At 38.1% G+C, this 20841-nt stretch overlaps 1 protein-coding gene across 2 annotated transcripts in view; it reads right to left on the reverse strand.

Moving 5' to 3' along the window:
* sgcz.S (sarcoglycan zeta S homeolog) overlaps positions 1 to 2780 on the reverse strand; it is a 426387-nt gene extending 423607 nt beyond the window's left edge. For both annotated transcript variants that reach the window (XM_018243160.2, XM_041579488.1), the window contains exon 1: positions 1834 to 2780. The gene's annotated coding sequence lies outside the window, so the exon portion shown is untranslated. The remainder of the gene's footprint in view (positions 1 to 1833) is intronic.
* Between the last annotated feature and the right edge of the window lie 18061 nt (positions 2781 to 20841).

A 20841-nucleotide genomic window follows, 5' to 3' on the forward strand; every position in this document is an offset into this window, starting at 1 on the left:
TCAATGTGGTTATTCTCCCCTCAAGTAAATCTCCAAACATTCCAATGTACAGAACAAAATGCCATCAATCACATTGGCAATCTGCCAGGTGGCTTTTTAAAAGTATTATACATTTAAATCAGAGTTAATTACTGCAAGCATATATTAAAGTATTTCAGTAGGTACCGACTGTGTTATATATTGAATGCCAGTATCTTATATATTATCCTACCTGATTTCTTTATAGGAGATTGCTCAAGGAACTGAACCCACTGTGCATAAGTATCCATTAACAAAGAAGTATTTCCATTACAAGGCAAGATATTTGATAACTGTGATTTAGGGGGTTCCTGAATATATATTTTATTTTCTAAAACATTCTAAGGATTAGGGTAGAAACAAGGGGAACACCCCCCCCCCCCATTTCAAGTGTGCCAGCTGGATTGCATAATGAAGATTCAGGCTGCAGAATTCATGCATTTCTTGAGGACAATTAGCTCTGTGTAAACTCCCAACCCCGAGCCCAGACAGCACAGAACGTGCAGAATACAAGTGCGGAATACAAGTGTGGAATACCTTCACATGGCTGGGAAGAAGGAAAGTCATGCTCCACTGCATTCACTGTACTGACAGCTCCCAACTAAACACACTTTGTAACATTCACAGTACACCGCAATATTTCTATGAGCTGAAAAAAGAACAATTTTATAGTGATTCCAAACTAAGGCTACAGGATAAAAGCAAGCATGTTAGAGATAGGAAAGAACTATAGATTAGAAAGCAAAATTGTCCATACACTGTAAAGGCAGATGGTATTTTCTAATTTCTTACTGAAAGCTATCCACTCACAATATATAACCAACGGCACAACCAAATCCACACTGTCATTCCATACACTAGATACTTCCCCTCTTTTATTTAATGATCCCCTCCCTTTATAGCCCAAGCTGTTATGATGATGTGTAATATGTATGTATATCACATCCAGCAGCCATATTACATAACTATGTTCTGCTCCCATTATGGCAGGTGAAAAGTCCTTGGATACAAATTATTTTAAGCAAGGGATTACCTTTAGGGTGCCAATTTGTGCTAAAACAACTAAAGATATACCCCCTCATTCATGATGTAATTTACATAATGTATCATTTTTACAACTAACCAAAGCTGTTAAAATAGGATTTTGTCAGACCCCTAGTTGAACCTCTTTTGATCGTTTCCCACAGGCTAATAATTGGGAGGCTGAAACAAGACTAGGAATAGCAATGAATCATGCTGTGTATTTCAGCAGCAATCCTGGACATTGCTATGGGGCCAGAATGTGCTAGACATTGGCAAGTTTGGGTGAGACATTCCCGGGCTAGAGCTCTGAATACAGAGGAGCTACTATGTAAATGTGAGTCCATGCATTGTGCAGTGTGTCCCTGCCAGCGACTGAAAGTGGAGAGTGCACAGATCGTTAATTGTGCTAGTCTGGGCATTACCACGGCAGGTAGTAGAACATCTCCAGGGGCTGTGGAACTGTGGATAAACAGTGCTGTATTTGACCTAGTACAGACCATGTTTTATATTTGACCTGAGTTAGACTGTCCTATATATCTGATCTGGGACAGACTGTGCTTTTTTTTTTTTTTGCTGATACCAATCACTTGCAGTTCTGTGGTTTCTAGTCTTAATAAACATATCACAATTATTTGAGGACAACTTGGTTAAAATGATATGTAGTGGAGTATAGATAAAGTTGCAGATCTGTCGCCCTCAAATAACTTTGGATCTCTGTGTTCTGTAAGATCTCACATTGATTATGGAGCCCTTGGCACAATCATGAAAATAATCAGTTTAACCAGTGCCTACCTTGATGTTCTCAGTGCCCACCCTGAAGAAAGTGGAGGAAGTGATGGGGAAGTTGGCAGTTTGTAGATGCCTGGTTCTCAGAGAGTTGTCAGATCCCAGCAGTCCCTTCCAGGCTCATTATTCGACATGGGTCGGGAGTATAACATTATATAAATGCCAATAAAATCACTTAAAATGCTCCAGTAATGGTCAATAATCTACAGGTGATCCATTTCACCCAGATCCCTCTTTTGTTTAACCCGGAGTAGCAATAGGCTGGAGGCTCTCACTCTATGTATCCTTTCTGCAAGAAGCTACAAACAGGCAAATCGCTGCATCCTAAAGAAAAAGCTCTGCTTCCCTGGACAGCAGCATGCGGCAAATTCAGACATATGTTCACAAACTAGAAAATAGGCACTGGATAAGAAATGATTCTTGATCCTTTACTACTTAAATTGCATCCTGAATGCATAAAACAGTGCTGACCTATTCCACCGGCAGTGCTTACCAAGTGCTGCCTGCGACTGGCGTGGTGTCGTTTCCAGCAACAGAACTGAGGAGTCTCGGGGGAAGGGGGTTCCTTTGAAGGTTATGTTAGAGTTGGGAGAAGCTGAAGCTAGAAGTGCAGCTGTATGAGCAGGATGAGCTTTCTCTTCTGGTTCCCTCTGCTGCTTTTCTATCCTTCACCAGCAGGTGACTGACTTCGATCCTCTCTTCTCTGCGCCAGCACTGAAGGGATTTCTCTCTCAAGCCTTTCCCATGCCTGCCAGGTCTTAGTGCCTCCCTCCTCCTGCACACTCACATTAGCTTGCATGGAGTGGGGGGAATCTGCCAAAGAATCTCTTCCGTTTCTGCAAATTAGCTGGTGCTCACGATCGACTGTGTTGTGCCACAGTCTGTAGCCTGCCAGGCACTGAATACAGGCAGCAGCCTATATGGGTGGGGTTGAGTGCAGCATGCTTGCAGGCACAGCAGTGTTGCTTTCCATGGTGCTGAAATATAAAACACATAAGCATGGGTATCCGCAGAAAAAATTTCCAGGTGGAGCAAGTAAGCTTCACATAGGGTTCATCCCACTGATGATGAACCTAATTCAAGCTTCCATGGGGTGGGAAGTTAAAAAATGTTTTGTGTTGTTGGGAATTAAATTTACAAACAATTTCTTGGAACTAGCTGGAGAAGTCAGGGTGGGGCAAATGTCCCTTTTTGCTCCCTTCTGCAGACACCCATGTGCTCATAGCATAATAGCGTAGTGTAGATGTCCTGTAGATCAGTCAGCTTGCAAGCTTTTATAGGTACACCTTTCTATTCTATATAAGTTTCTCCGTTTAATTGTGTGAATCAGTAGCTTTCCCCTTAGTTGTTTCTCTGTGTATTTCCGCTTTCTTTCACGGAAATCCAATACAGTAAAACAGAAATGAAAATAAAGTAGCTGTTATGCCAGTTGCGATGTTTTAATCTGCTTCTGCTTGCAATCAAGTGGGGAATGTAAACAAATAATAAAATCACCACTGTTCGATTTCTCTCTGGGGGACTTTGGATCTTGCCAGGTGGTATCTCCCAGGATATCGCGGTGAGGAAGTTTTACTGCTGTCTGCAACTTCACACAAGGTTGTGTGCTTGTATGTAAAAGGGGAGGGGGTCTTTCACAGATACAGAGTATTGTGTAATAAAGCAAATTCTTTTGTTGCCCGCCCTATACAAGTAGGCAACACTATCAGCTGTGCTTGTCGGTGAAGCACTCGGCTGAGCAGGGATGTGGCTGCCTGGGAGAGACTCTTTATCTGTATCTCTAAACACAGTTAGCGTGGGCTGTATCGGCTGTGGGCAGTGTGCACTGAATATAAGGGGTAGTGTCAGCAGCCTGTACAAGGAAACAGCGAGGGCGGGTCCAATAATCAGTGTTTATTTTAAGGAAACCCCTGCCACAGCACTGTTCCTATTTAGGGAAAAATTCCAAGGGGATGCGCTCACCAGTGCTATACATCAAATTGCACCTTGTGGCTTGTGCCCAAAATGGGGTCATAAATGGGTTTTGTGGAGTACAATTGTGCTTTGTAAAAATTTCTGGATTTTGTAATTGTACCTTACAAAGAGTATCCGCATTATGTGCATCTGCAGCAAGTTGTGCACTTATTTTTTTCTTTTTTTACATGCCCTTCAGCGCAGTGTAATCGTGGCCCATTCAGCAACTTGCATGACTGACTAAGGTCTGGAGAGGAGAGCTTCTGGTGGGGCGTAAAACCTTATACTTACCGATCATCTACCCTTGCTGCAACCTTAACCACAAAATCCCTTCTTTTTTATAAAATAAGACAACACCCATTTTTTGTTGGATAATAATGGCCGCAGCTTCTTCTTTATTAATTCTTCTGCTCAAACATTCAAACATCAATAATCATAATCAATATTATTCATATTCAAAAGATTTGCAATATTTAACATCCATAACATTACATATTATTTTGTAACCCTAACTACTTTTAAACTGTCCTGATGGCTTTGGGCAGATGGTCCTGGGATTAATGTCCTGTGCATTGTACCTCCGTACCACTGCACCCCTCATGAATTTTGCTTACCTATCAGCCGCAGTACACTGACTCGATGGTATTAGTCATTTTTCCACCAGGGGACCCCATGCCCGACCTGGCCAATTATCCATTATTCCTACTTTATTCCGGAACTCCTAATAGTCCCTTATTTAACTCTTTGTTTTTTCCCAGGACCACCTCCAAATGCTGCGACAATACTAAAAACTTTCACATACTCACTCTACCGTAATTCCCATTCCAGGAAACCAGTTACCTGTATACTTACCAAAATCATCCCCGGCAGCCCCAAAAAACAAGGGAGGGTAGGGTGGGCTTGTGCTACCTGTGGTCCCCAGGTAGGAAAAGGAAGTACCCTCTCCCACACTTTCTATTTATTACCCCCGCCCCAGCACCACCCAGCCCCACCCCCCTATGCCTAACTTCCTTTTCCCCTTTTTTACCCATACTTCCAGCCAATTCTCTCCCCCCTTTACCTATCAGTCATGCCCTCCTTCCACCCATAACAGGGCTCCCTTGTTACTTTTTGCTTGCTTTTGATATACTTCTACTTCTGGGTTTTATTATCAAAAATCCAGATCTGGTTTATGAGAAAAATGACATTTCCCATCAAACTGTTATATAACATCTAAATCCGAGTTATTTTTAACAAAAAATAATTTCCCATCACCCTCTTTTATATAGCATCGATATATGGGTTATTTTAAAAAAAATACAACATTTCCCATATCTTCTGTGTTACATAATTAACAGGCATCATTATTATTATTTATGCCCCACACAATGTGCAAACTGCAAAAAAAAGGTTGTAGTTTACTATTGTTTTAAACTTTGCCCTCTGTGATGGACATCACACCTTTGCTGATACAATGCTGACTTTATTGGTGCTATGTTATGAAGGGATGGGTGGGAGGAGGTATGTAAATGTCCTTCCATCGTGGCCCCTACCTTATGTGTCATTCTGTAGGAGCGGAAGGAGGCACAGTCTGCATGGGAAGCTGTACTTACTGTCTGCCAAAAAAATGGACATGTGAGCTGAAAACCAGAACAAGGGCCAGTGGACACATGAGCAAAGGATGAATAAGGGCCAGTGGACACAAGAGCCAAAGGCCATAGAAAAGCCAGTGGCAAATGAGGCAAGTACCATAGTCCAGCAGCATTACCTGCCAACTGCTAGTGAAATAAGGTTGGCTCCTCATCTTCTAGCAGACACTCTAGACATGCCTGCAATGCACCAACTAAGAGAAGGAACCATGCACAAATATAGGACAATACCACAATACAAAGAAGTCAAACAGACGCACAAACACCTTACAGATAGCATGGACTTGTCAGCAGGATGAAAACTCCAGTCAGAACCCCGGAGGAAGGCTGCTTGTTAGCTGCAGCTAACCTCAGCTAGAGGCCCAGAGGAGCGCATGTACCTTACCAAATAACAGTGACTAGTCAGCAGGAAGGAACTCCCTGATAGCTTTCAGTTGAGGGACATAATTAGCTAATTAGCATAGAGACTTGCCAGTGCTCTGATCATTCCACACACAGTGGCTACTGAGGAATCATATTCACTGGACTCAGGCTTTCTTATAACTAGCCCATATTTATACCCATGGCCCATTTATCTAAACTGTTGGCCATGTATATCCTATATCATGTTCATAATGCCAAAGTCCCCTAAAGCTTCACAATACAATAGGAGATGGAAGGCTTCACAATAAGCACCTATTCTAGCACAGGGCTAGAACCATTGGTATGCCCACACCTGCATTTCTTCTAAATAGGTGACAACTAGTGATGGGTGAATCTGACTCCTTTAGCCAAATATTTGCGAAAATGCATTAAAGTCTATGGGGCAAATTTACTAAAGGGCGAAGTGACTAGCGCTGGCGAAAATTCGCCATCATGACTTCATTTCAGAACTGCGCTGATTTACTAATGGTCACCGGCATAATTTTGCTAGCGAAGGAGATAGATTTCACTTTTATCAAAATTCACCAAAAGAGTGAAGAGGGAGATACTACCTCCCAGTCCGGCAGGACAAAAAATAACAGTGGTGAGGATGAAGTTAGGTGGTGTTATACTGTATGTCATGATTATTTTTGTTTGGCTTTGGTATGGGTCCTACTTCCTTGTTTCGAAGGGGCAATATTGCCCATGTGTTCTGACATGGAAAGGGCACAGAAGAGAAGTAATCAATCAAACTGTTTATCTATACACAATGGCCCCATGCTGTGCAGTTGCCTTACAATATTATTGTCTGGTAATTGCTTACAACTGGGGCACTCTTCAAGACTTCTCTTCCCATGTCTGTGTCAGTAGAGAACATGTTACTTCTATGTCCAGGCCACTAGAGATTGATCTCAACAAAAAATGATTGAGAAACAATGATTTTGAACAGGCATGTTTCTTTCCCCAATCGTATACCTGTCAAGACCAAGATGACTGCGCCCAGGGTAAGACCTAACAACAGGCAATGATCACAAGACCACGGCACCTTTAAATTTCTCTCTATGGACATGATGACACACAGTGGGTAAAACCCAGAAGTGTGTGGCATGCACTCCCTAGGAACCACCGGTAACCATAGAGGAAGAGGCACCACGTGGCGGACATCACTAAAAATTCAGGCTGACATTCTAGCAACACTGATGGAGGAAAAGATTGCTGTCAAACCTGTATGGCTGGTTTTAAAAGAGAGACATGAAATGAGTTAGAGATCTTAAAATTATCAGGCAGCAGAGACGGACAGAGGAAGGATTAATAATTTCCACAATAGGATATGGACCAAAAGTCCCTTGAATTGTTCAAGGGACTGATTAACTCTTTCCATCTGACCATTGGTTTGAGGATGGTATGCAGTGGAAAATGATAAATTGATCCCAACCAAAAAGAAAAGGGCTCGCCAAAACTTAGAAACAAATTGTACTACCCTGTCAGACACAATATTGACTGGAAAACCACGCAATTTGAAAATGTAAAAAATAAACAAGTTTTTGCAGAAGGAAGGTGTGGAAGAGGAATAAAATGATTACTTGCTCAATCTATCAACCACCACCCAAATCACAGTTTTTCCTTGAGAGGGAGGAAGATCCACTATAAAATCCATCGACAGATAGGACCAGGGTCTATTAGGAATAGGCAATGACCTTAACAACCCTTGTTATACGTTTCTAGAGGATTTTGATCTTTGACAAACAGGACAAGAATTGACAAATTTTTGCACATCTTCTTTACGTTTTTGCAGAAGGAAGGTGTGGAAGAGGAATAAAATGACTCATTTAGCTGAATCTATCAACCACCACCCAAATCACAGTTTTTCCTTGAGAGGGAGGAAGATCCACTATAAAATCCATCGACAGATAGAACCAGGGTCTATTAGGAATAGGCAATGACCTTGTTTAAATGAAGGCCACCAAACATTTTGAGACAATAAAGCAGTAGTTTTGGAAATACCTGGATGACCCACAATTTTATAATTGTGAGCCTCACTGAGTAACTGCTCCCTCTGGAACATACAGTCTCCCAGAAGGAGTATCACCTGGAGCCAATGTCTGCACTTGAGACAGAAGTGTGGCAAGATGTGACCCTAAAGCTGCCACAATCACCTCTTTGGGAATAATGGAAACATACTCTAAAGGTTCAGACAGACTTGATTCAAAGTTCCTAGAGAGTGCATCTGCCTTAACATTTTTGGAACCAGACCTGTATGTTAGAGAGAAAATTAAATCTAGTAAAGAATAAAGCCCATCTGACCTGTCTCAGATTCAAACATTTTGCTGACTCATTATACAGAACATTCTTATGGTCAGTATAAACCGTGATAGTATGTTTAGCCCCCTCCAACACATGTCTCCATTCCTCAAAGGCCCATTTAATAGCCAACAATTCTCTATTACCAATATCATAATTGGCCTCAGAAGACAAGAGTTTCCTAGAAAAAAAGTGCAAGGATGTACCTTTCTAGTTATTGGATGCCTTTGGGAAAGAACTGGCCCTGCCTCAACTTCTGAGGCATCTACCTCCACAATAAAAGGTAGGGTTGTGTCAGGGTGACAAAGAATAGGGGCAAACACAAACTCTTTTTTTAAAAATTCAAAGACTTGGATAGCCTCAGGAGGCCAAATACTGGGATCCGCACCCTTCTTGGTCAGATCCATAATTTGGGACAGAACAATGGAAATTGTTTCATGAACTGTCTGTAGTAGTTCGCAAAACCTAAAAACCTTTGGGTTGCATATAATGAGAGGGTTCGAGTCCCTTCAAATATAGCCTTAAGCCTTATTGCATATGTTGAATTCCAAAAATTGTACTGAAGAAACCTCAAAGGTACATTTTTCTAGTTTAGCAAACAAATTTTTCTTTCTTAACCTAAGTAGAACCTCATGCAAATGTTGTTGGTGGTCACCCAAGTTAGAGAAAAAAATTAAAAGGTCATCAAAATACACCACTACAAACAGCCCAAGGAAATCCTGGAAAATGTCATTGACAAATTCTTGAAACATTGCGGGAGCACTGAATAGGCCAATTGGCATGACCAAATACTTGTAGTGGCCGTTTTTCCACTCATCCCCTTCCATAATACGAATGAGGTTATACGCACCTCTAAGATCAAGTTTAGTGTATATGGTAGCATTTCATTCAGAAATTAGCGGAAAGGGATAGCATTTTTTGATAGTGATTTTATTAAGGCCTCAAGAAACAATATATGGGCAAAGGGCCCCATCCCTTTTGCCCACAAAAAAAGAACCCAGCACCAGCAGGGGCATTGGAGAGTCTAATAAAACCTTTTTTAAGATTTTCTTTGAATAATCTTTCATAGCCTGAGCCTCAGGCAAGGAAAGAGGATATGTTCTCCCTCTAGGAGGAATAGACCCTGGAATCAGGTCCACAGGGCATATTGCCTATGTGGGGGTAGTGTTTCAACTGCTTTTTTTTTTTTTTAGAAAATACATCTGCAAAATCAGCATAGGAATACAGTAAACCCTCCAAGGAGGTAACTGCCACCATTTAAGGAGAAATTAGACAAGAATCTTTACACTTAGATTCCCACTGAATAACTTCCCCATTTACCCAATCTATGTGGGGGTTGTGTACCTGTAATCAGGGTAATCCCGAGAATTAGAGGAGAAGAAGAATCATAAATAATGTGGAAAGATAATTCCTTGTACATATGGTTAAAGCTGTAGCTTTTTCTGTTACCAGGCCTGACACAAGTGGACTCTTATCAGTTGGCAAGATTCTCATAGGAGGTATAAGGGGAACAAGGGGAATATTATACCTTACTGAGAAGGAAGCATCCAAGAAATTCCCCGCTCCCCAAAAATTCACAAAGGCAGATACTTTAACTGCACCCCCAGGCCAGGACAAAATGACAAGTACCAATATCCTAGAGGTAAATTGGGGGAGAGGAAACTTCTTGACCCAAATGGAGCTCCCCTTCTTTATTTAGGCTTTGAAGTTTCCCGGCTTCTTAGGACATTGGTTAAGGAAATGACCCTTTTCCCCACAGTTCATACACAGACCTTGGGATTGCCTTCGAGCCTTTTCCTCAGGGGACAGATGAGTGACTCCCAATTGCCTGGGTAACTCCTGAGGAAGAGGCAATGAAGGAGTTGGTGATTTGTCAGTACTATATACAGTAGGAAAATATGTACCCCTTTCAACCCGCCTTTCCCTTTGCCTCCGATCAATTTGCATGGCTAACCTCATGAGGTAATCCAGAGTGGATGGAGGGGGATAGTAAACAGGCTGTCTTTGACAGAGTCAGGAAGCCAGTCTCAACTGAACAGCAGCGGAATTCCATACAGTACTTCTCAATTACTCCTTTACCCTGACGGAGTCTACGAATCACGGTATCGGCAGAGGTAGCATGATCCGGATCATCGTATAATATGGCAATGGTACTAAAAAATACCTCTAGGGAAAAATGGGCAGGATCAGAAGGGAGTAACCTTAGTGCCCAAACTTGTAGGTCACCTTGTGGTAAGGTCATAAGAACCTTACTTTCTCCTCACCAGAAGAAAAGGAGTGAGGGGAAAAAACTGAGGTACAATTTGCATGCATCCTGGAAAATAAAAAAAATTAGTCCTATCCCCACTAAACTTATCAGGGAAGGAGATTTAGGTTCATGAAAACGACCTCTATTACACAGCATGGTAGACCTCCAGGGTATGTTACAACTGGACTTTATCTATAGTGCTTTTTCCTTGGTCTTCTCCATTAATTGGGCTGTGAGGTCCTGACAATATCTACCTGTTCAGAAATGTTAAGAGAGAAATGGGATACATAAAAGATGGGTTGGGATGAGGGGGCCAGGCTCCAGAATTTGTGTCAGCTGCTGAAGGTGTCTGGTTGGCTGGACTGGCCTGAATGGGTGGGCTGTTGGAGGCAGGCAAGTGAGCTTGTGATTGTAGGGCTTGGTGTAACCACCAAACACTAGGCAGAGTGTTGTTGTCCTTCACTTTATTTAAAAAATATATATATTTTACCTTAACAGACACATTTTTTGCAATTGTAATGTTGCAATTCAAGTTTCTAGCACAATTTCAAGTTTTTTTATGCTAAAAGTCACAAACATGAATTGCATTTTAAATGTAAAACTAAAACATAAAAATTTGGTTCATGTATATTTCAGTGGGATCAAACAAGGGAAAAGAATTTTAATACATTACAAAATGATTGTTTACTTACTTCGGCATATTGAGTACTTTACAGGAATGATGCTCCCAGAATAATGGCATTTTATATCACTCTTATAGCTCTCTAAAGTAGAACTTTATCCTGTTATTTTTTTTTTTTTGCTGGATCAACTCCTGGACTTGACTGCCAATTTCCAGCTTCAAATATTTATAATTTTTTATGTAGCATGGAACCTGATTTTCTGTTAAAATAAGAAATTAAAAATACATTAAGATAAGAATTTAAAAATACCTTTATAATATAAATATAAAACACTTTGGGGAAAATAGTTCAAACCGTGGGAAGATTCGTGAAATGAGAAGAACTTGTTGCAGTCAATGGGTGCTCTGTGACTTTTTTTCATGCCAACTTTTTCTGTGGAAAATACAATGGGGTCTATGGATGTTATTTTGCTGGAATCGTTTTTCACAGCAACTTTTCCCACACATAAGAAATTGGAGTCTATAGGTGTTTTTTTTCACAGCAACTGTTTTTTGAGCAAAACACATTATACGGGATTTAGTTTTTTTTCATATTCCTTACTTGAAAAGCAGGATACAGCATTATATTGTATCTTACTAAGGAAAGTTCATTGATTATGACAGGGCTGTGAAAATGGTGTTACTGGTCATTTAATATTATGTACATAAACATATAAGGTCAAATGTGTATAATCATAAAAAAATGCAAGGATTGAGTTAAATGATCAATTCATATATTTTTAAAAATAAAATAAATGCAGTGCATCGACTTAGTAGTCAGTGTTTATATCATACAGTGCTTTGTGGTCCTAAACTCTAGCCCTGGCATTATATTCAAGGAGTTTTCATTTTTGGCCATGTTTATATATTTAGAGAACATGCCCGTGTGATTTGGAAAAAGATAGCTTCTCTTCTACTTTCAGAAGTAAGTTCCAAGGTGAACATTTCATAAAAATGACATAATCTTTCCTTCTTTCCCCTGTAATATGTATGTAATTTGTATAATATTAAAGGACAAATACCTCTATTTTAACCTACTAATCTTTTTAACAACATATTAACAAACATGCTTAAAACATCTCTGGGACTTTCTCCTAAACCTAGAAAAACTTGAAAAAAATATTTACATTTTTGGAGAGGGGGAAGGAAGGTGATAATGTCAAGATTTTACAGTAAATACAGGTCTCATATACTTCACCAATTGCTTGAGCTGAAATGCTGAAATATTGTATTCATAAATTGCCCCCCCCAAGTTCAAAAGAGAAAATACAGCTTAAAATCCGAACTGAAAAAGCATGAATCGGAAAAATTGCTGAAAAGTTGCGAAAACCACAACTTTTTCATATTGTCATACAAAATATAAAAAAAACTCACAAGAAAACCCCTAAAACAACGAATCAAAGAAAGATTTACCAGTTTTAAAAGGGCCATCTGCCATTGACTACTGCATGATTTTGAGTTTTTAGTTTAGTATTTTCAGATTTGGAATTGTTGCAGTTTTGTCGCATAATAAATTCCAAAAAGTAGTGCTTTTTTTGCCGCAACTTTTTTGGATTTTTGCCATCAAAAAGCACGACTTGAAAAAGTTGCAAGAGTTAAAATATATTTAAATGAATATGAAATGTTCCAAGCAAGTAAGATCTTTCTGTAATTTGGATCTTCATACCTTACGTCTACTAGATGTTATAATTAGGTCTACTAGAGTCATGTAAATATACAAAGATTTTACATTTTTCCCATTTAAGGTTTGCATCCACCTGTAAGAGGCTGTAACGTTTTTGATACACATGAAAATACATGAAAATCCTGCTTTGCCTTACAACCAATGTAATATGTTAGAAAAACTTCCTTCTCTCCTATAAAACCCACTTTGCATTCTCAAGACAAACTGACTGGCTGACAAACTCTATTCAAGGCAATTTTATACATGCTCCGATGAACAACAAGAGCCACTGCAACCTTTCTCTGTGCTCTTGCAGTTGTTGTTTATTAAGTCAGACTCCATGAGAGACATCAGCAAGTAACAAGCAAGTTTAAATGATTGTTGATGTGTAGTGATGGGCGAATTTATTCGCCAGATGGGAATTCGTGGCGAATTCCCGCAATTTGCTGCCGCGAATAAATTCGCGAAACTTTTGAGAGTTTAGTCGTGGTTTCAAAAACCACTAAAATCTGACCTTTGATAAATCCTACCCCCATGTGTAAAAACATGAAAAATAGTTATGAGCAAATTTTTGTGAAACTGCGACAGAAATTTGCTGTGAAAAAATTTTGCAACAAAAAATAGCCAAGACAAAATTGTCACCGAGACCAAAAAAATCACACTTAAAAAAATGGCCATTGACTTAAATGCATTTGGAGTGAGATGTGTTGCGTGTGTAAAAAAAGATTTGTGGACTGTAGACTTCAATGTGTGTAGACTTCAAAATTTTTTGCCATTTCTCAAATTTTTTGCAGTTTTGCAATTTTTTTATCAAAGGGAAACAGGACAGATTCACTCATCACTAATGAAAACTCTAATACAAAACTTATCTAAAATCAGACAAAATCATGTAGGAGTCAATTGGAGCTGTCATTCTCCAATTGTAAAAACAATCTTTTGGGTTTATTTTCTTTTGCACACAAAAAACTATGATTTGAGATTTTTGTATTCTTATTCAGATTTGTTCTGCATTTTTATTAATTCATGCTTTTTATATTTAGATCTTGTAACAAATTAAACATTCATGGTTTTTAAAAATGTAAGTTTAGGGAAGTTGAAGAACACTCTTGGACTACACAAATCTAAATGTGAATGGTAATCATGGTAATTCTTTCATGAATGCATATTCGGTACCCAAATAAATAATATGTAGTCCTCTTCTACTTAATAGTTAAAAAAAACACATCAAAGAATAATAGTTAGGCCAAACAGGCACCTGCCTTCTTGATGTAGTTAAGCCCAAGTCCTGTTTGATTCGAGGTGAATTCCCGCGATTTGCCGCCGGCGAATAAATTCACGAAACCGCTACGAAAATTCACCAGCATAAAAAAAAATGGACGCCGGCGTCCCTTTTTTTGGACACCGGTGCATTTTCGCCAGCGAATTTGCTGGCCAAAAAACGGATACCGGTGTCAAAAACGGACGCCATCTTAAAAAACGAGATGCTGGTGCTGTTTCGTGAATTTCGCTGGAAATTTGCTAATTTTTTGGCGAATCGAAACGCCCCAAATTCGCCCATCATTATTTTTAACATTTTGCCTCTTATAACCTGCTGAGATGTCATGATAGCCAGAAAGTGTATCTTCAGTGTTCAAGTTGAAAATTTTGTGCCAGTGAAAGGGGCTCATTTTTCTAACACAAATCTGAAAAAAGTTGTGGGTTTTCCTATATTTCTTAAAGGGTATAAAGGCTCTAAAAATGTGTAAAAACCATTAAAACCTCTAATGCCAAACTGACAAATAAAAGTTGTTGAGGTGCTATAGAAGCCAACAGGAGCTGGGCTGATCCTATTGGACCATTTTTAATCCAATCAAAATGTTAGAAATTTTTGGAACTTCTTTTAATACAAATTGTTTGGTTTTAGAGGTATTCATATTTGTTTTATCATTCAGCTCTTTTTTTGTTCATACTTTTTATAATCTAAATGACAATCCTGGTTTTAGAGTTTAGGACCCAAATTCACTAAGCGCCGAAGCGCCTAACGCTAGCATCAATTCGCTAGCGTTGGGCATTTTCGTTACTTCACAAATTCACTAACGAACGCTGGCGTAAATTCGCTAGTGTTACTTTGCACCTTTACGCCTGGCGAATTTTCACTACGGACGTAACTACGCAAATTCACTACGTAACTGCGCATTGTTCTGAACGCTACCTTTTACGCTAGACTTCCTTCGCCACCTCAGACCAGTGACGCGCAATAGAGTAGATAGGGATTGCTTCAAAAAAGGTCAAATTTTTCCTAAGTCCCGAAAAACGCTGGCGTTTTTTCTATATTATGGGTGATAGGCTGAAAAAAATCAAACATTTTTTGGGGCTCCCCTCCTTCCCCCCTACATTTCCTAACTCATGGCAACTTAACCATGTGTAGGGCAAAAAAAAAAAAATTATTTGATGTTTTGAAGGTTTCCCAGGCATTTGTAGTGATTCTGCGTATTCCTCCATTGAAATTTGAATTTGGCGCCGTATGCAAATTGACCATCGATAGCGTAACTTCGCTTCCCTTAGCGAATCAACTCTAGCGCAACTTCACAACCTTACGCTACCCCTGTGCGCAACTTCGGATTTTAGTGAATTTGCGGAGCGCTGGCGAAACTACGCCTGGTGAAGTGTGGCGAAGTGCAGCGAAGTGCAGTGAAGTTGCGCCAGGCGCAACTACGAATCTTAGTGAATTTGCACCTATGAGTTTAGTTGGAACATTTTTTAGTACAAATTGTCTGGTTTTAGAGGTATTCGTATATGTTTTTAATGTTCAGCCCTTTTTTTCGTTCATACTTTTTATTATCAAAATGGTTTTAGAGTTTATGAGTTTAGTCATGGTTTCCAAAACAAGTCTCCACATGTGTTCACTTGCATGAAAATTAATAGAAAATCGTGATTCACAACATTTCCCATTTGTTGGTGGGAATTAACCCAACTGTGCTGATATCATTCAAGATTTTTCATAAATATGCTCATAATTTCATAAATATATTGCAATAGTGAAAAAGGGTCTAGATTGTAAATCACAATTTTTTTCCAGGATCATGATTTTAATCCCCATTTTTGAAAGATACACCCCATACTGTTCTTGTTTCTTAAGGAAATACTGTTGGTTCAAGAAAACAGAAAAAGTTTCTTAGAACAAATCATGAACCTAATACCACCCTGTTATACTAATTATCTTAAGATTCATACAATAAGGTAAGCTAAGGGATAAAATGTTTGTCTTAGTGGCAGATGTCATTAGGAAGATTGGTCTGAACTCATCAATGGCATGGTTTTTAAACCTGATTGAATCAAACTGCATTCAGGGGCAAAAGGGTATCCATGCAAATCAAGTGGAATTTTCATTTTTTTATATTACCCTCCTCCATGTGCCTGAATAAATTATTAGATAACATTTATACAGTTGTGCTTTAGCCAAATGGAGAATTACTGATGTGAATTGATTGAATATGAATACAGGGCACATAGGACCCTAACACAATAGATGAAAATGAAAATTGGTCACATTTGGTCAAACTCTCCTACTTTTCTTTTCAACATTTGCTTCAATTATTTATAAAAGCATGATTTTGCATGTATTGCTATTTTGTCCATTCTTTGCATAAATTATTCTGACAGATGTTTTGACAAAAGATGAACTATATTCAACTCCATACCTTATATCTTGCTACAGAATGGCTTTAAAGGTTTAAAAAATCAGAACTTTGCTACTGAAGTTAAATGAAAAAACTCACTAACAAAGTCATTAAAATGATATAACAATAATTGGAATTTTGCCATATTTTATTTTTTATTTTTTGTTAGCTATTCAATTTCCCTCAGTTTTGATGGTAGATGTCTTAATGCTTTATAATTTCCTTACAGTTTATAAATTTAATATATCCCAGGATGTATTAAAATTAGTTTTGTATTCTATTTCTAAGTGCAACGTTGGACACAATATCTTTTCATCTGGAATGTAGCCCATTCCCACAATTGCAGCATAATTTGGGTCGCAATTAGGAAATAGGCATTATTGTGCATGAATTATAACAGAGGCAGGATGGGCTCAACTATAGTGAAATGCAAGAAGTGTTTTTGAAAGCAAATGGTGCAATGACTGCATCCATTTTTGGAAGACCTCAAATGTCATAGTGACTATTGCCCTAGGTACATTATTCCTTGTATATTGTATATTGCACAAACAGAATGGGTATTTGTGTTTACTTTATTTACTCACATAACAATTAGTGATGGGCGAATTTCGAAAAAAAATTGACGCCGGCGAATTGTTGCCGCGAATTTTTCGCGGGCGTTTCGCAAATGTATTCGCTGGTGGTGAATCACGCAAATTTGCCGCGAATTCGCGCCTGGTGAATAAATTCGCCCATCACTAATAACAATACTTATTTTAAGATTTAAAGTAACTGTTTTTGTAATGTATCTCTTTAGCTTTCCACTGGAGAAAGCATTTACATTTTTTTCAGAAAGTGGACCACCTGCTTCATAAATGATTTTGAATTTCAATCCAATATTTTATACTGCAATTCATAATAATAATTCTGAAAAGGAGCACAGAGGACACAGCTTGCAAAGTGCAAAAAAAAAAACAGGCAATTGAATTTGTCCTACATTGAAGTCTCTGGTGTTGTTTTCCTTAAGCAGATTCTGACTGAGCAATTTAAGGAATTGTTTTTAAAAAGAAAAAACATTTTCATTCAACTGTTCTCTGGGAATAAAACATACTTATTTTATTAACTGTATAACACAATCAGCTGCCAGTTAAAGGGGTGGCTGTGTGAACAAATAGACCCCTCTCTTAGATAATATTTATTCCTTAATCACAGTCCTCTAATATGAAAAAATAGAAAGTCTTTCTATACAGTCAAATTCTTCAGATAGTTCGTGTGGGTGTTCATTACAGTTCAAGGAAAATGTTTAGAAGTATGTTGCAACAAATTACTTTGCATATTGAACCTTATTTGTGGACCTTTATCTGTCTGATGTGCCCTGCTCCAGGTAGACTCAGTGTATTGTGTCTGTTTAAACACCTTTATTAATAGTTTAAACAAACTAGAATTTAAATTTACTGTATGTTGAGAATTATCTAAATTTTTTTGTTTCTGAATTATTTGTAAAATTTCAATAAAATGCACTCAACAAGCTGAATGGGCTCTGCTTCTTACCGTCATTTACATTTAGGCTAACGCTATAGCATAGTTTATTTGATGACTTGTGTATACTTTGCTCTATTTATGGCTCAATGGGCACGGAATCTTCTTATGTTGAAGGCAATTGTTACTAATGACTTGGCTGCGGTTATTCTATGTGCAGTTAAGGATATAGACAGTATTAAACAAACAAGCAAAATAGAGATGTCACGTACAAAAACATTTATTAGTTGTAAAAACTTGATCAAATTACTCAAAATTGTATATACCATAGAAAACGAAATACAGGTGAATCCCAGTGCCACATGTTCCCCATGCTCCTTCCACCTTACATGTTTCAGCCATTGGGCACTTCATCAGGGAAGAAAACATGTAAGAGATGCTGGGATGCACCTGTATGCTGTTTGGTATGGTTTGCACAATTTTGATGTACAGTATTTGAATTATGAAACCAATAAATATTTTTGTATGTGACACCACTAATTTGGTTACTTGTTTAAATTCTGTGAATTCAAGACCTACATGCAACAGATGGATTTTTAATACCTTTAAAATAGTTATTTAAAGGTTATAGACATGGCTCACATATATTTCATTCCCAGATGCATATTATCTAATGTCACCTCATCTTAGCTGAATTGAGGACTTCTAAGGCAGATGCCCTCTATTATGGAAAATGTTCTGAGGAATGTATTTTGGTAGTAGGCTCTAAAGCCCTGTAGCCACACTATTGGTCTCAGCCTTTTCTTAAAAACTTTTTAGGGATGGGCGAATTTGACCCAATTAGGTTTGGTCGCTGACGCCCATTAAAGTCTAGGGGCGTCATTTTTGCGGCAAAACAAGGCGAAAAAAAATACCCATCCCTATTGAAAAGCCGTGAGTACAGATATAGACAGAGAATGCCCTGCTCTTAGTATAGTTAGCTAAACGTACTCAAAGCCTATGGAGCATGCTATGTCAGGAACCTAACACTATGGGGCCGATTCACTAACTTTGAGTGAAGGATTCGAAGGTAAAAAACTTCGAATTTTGACGTTTTTTTGGGCTACTTTGACCATCGAATGGGCTACTTCGACCTTCGACTACAACTTCGAATCGAAGGATTCAAAGTAAAAATCGTTCGACCATTCGACCATTCGATAGTCGAAGTACTGTCTCTTTAAAAAAAACTTTGAACCCCTATTTCGCCATCTAAAAGCTACCGAAGTCAATGTTAGCCTATGGGGAATGTCCCCATAGGCTTGGCTAACTGGCTATTCCTTCGATCGTTGGATTAAAATCCTTCGAATCGTTCGATTCAAAGGATTTTATCATTCGATCGAAGGAATTATCCTTCGATCGTTAGATCGAACTATCTGTTCTAAATCCTTCGACTTCGATATCCGAAGTCGAAGGATTTTAATTCCTAGTCGAATATCGAGAGGTTAATTAACCCTCGATATTCGACCCTTAATACTTGAGGTGTCACAATCACTTTAAATTCTGGCCAGTTCCACCTTTTAGAATAGGACTTGGCATCCTGAAAAGGGCTCTGAAGGGCTTATTTATAAAAGTGCAATGAATGCCAGAAAATGGAAATAAACAATTTGCCTATTTATACAGTTTGAAGACAGAATTTCTAAAAATATTGTTCAACTTTTGTCTAATTTTATATGTAAATAAATCAGTTTGACTATTGATAAAAGGGTTGCATAATAACATGGAAAATAATTCTAATATTTTACAGCACTCTAATCTTGTGCAGTCCATTGAAACGAATAGGACAGAACTACGCAAGTTTTTAATATTATTTTTGAAAGGGGGAGTTTTAGAATTGTAGAGACGCATTTACTGAGATTTATAAATACACGACTGTTTAAATTGTGTAATGTACTGTAAATCTGCCAAATAATTTATTTGCCGCTATTTCTTACGCCTTTTAACAGGCTCCTTGGTTACCGTAGTTCATTTTTTAACAGGTGGAAAACATATAGCTGTAGATGATGCAAAATGTCAAGTTGTTAGCTCTGAATGATGTGAAAAATGAGCTGCAAAGACTTTTACTGAATAATTGTTTTGCTGTAGCATATACTGTATGAAGATGCTGTAGGATTTATATCTCTGCCCCTCATCACATCTGAAAGCATGATGTAGTATGCACATTATATATGTAGTATGATGTTATCACTAATGATAATTGCTTATGCAGTCAGATTTTCAGATTCTAATCATTCTAATTATATATATATATATATATATATATATATATATATATATATATATAGATATACAACTCTAGTAGTGATAAGACTAAAGTAACTTACCTCAGCAAGGCCAGTTGCTTAAGAGTTAAACCTTCATGGACATTAAGAGGCAGATTAATGTCAGATTCATTCCTTGAATTTCACATTTTGATAAATCTAAGTATGTGAAATTTCTTCTTAGTCAACCTTCTTTTTGTATTTCAAGAATTCTTAGGACATTTTGAGATTTAGAACCTTGGAAAAGGGTGCAAAACCTGTAGAGACCTGGCATTGTGGTGTCTATAAGTAGGCAGTTATACAAAGGCTGTTTCTAAATATTTTCTCAATTTACATAGAAAGTGAATCGACCAAATAAGTTCCATGCAAGGAGGTGTTACTAGAGAAGCTGTATGTATTATAAATGGAAAAGTCTACCCAGGAAGGTATGGATTGTAAATGGGAAAGGCAAAACATCTCTTACTATGTTTTAACTTCTAGATGCAATTGTAAATTTTGTTTTAAAAATAAAAAACTTTTTCACTTATAGCAGATAGGAAATGATTCCACATGACACCAAGATCATCTTAATTAAGCTCTGTTCTATAATTCTTTAATCTATGTACCTAAGAATTTCCATCACTTACCCCAAAATACACAATACATAGGGGCACATTTACTAAGGGTCGAATATCGAGGGTTAATAAACCCTCAAATTCGACCCTCAAAGTAAAATCCTATGAATTCGAATATCGAATTTAAAGGATT

This window comes from Xenopus laevis, chromosome 1S (assembly GCF_017654675.1).
Source record: "Xenopus laevis strain J_2021 chromosome 1S, Xenopus_laevis_v10.1, whole genome shotgun sequence".
Taxonomy (NCBI): domain Eukaryota; kingdom Metazoa; phylum Chordata; class Amphibia; order Anura; family Pipidae; genus Xenopus; species Xenopus laevis.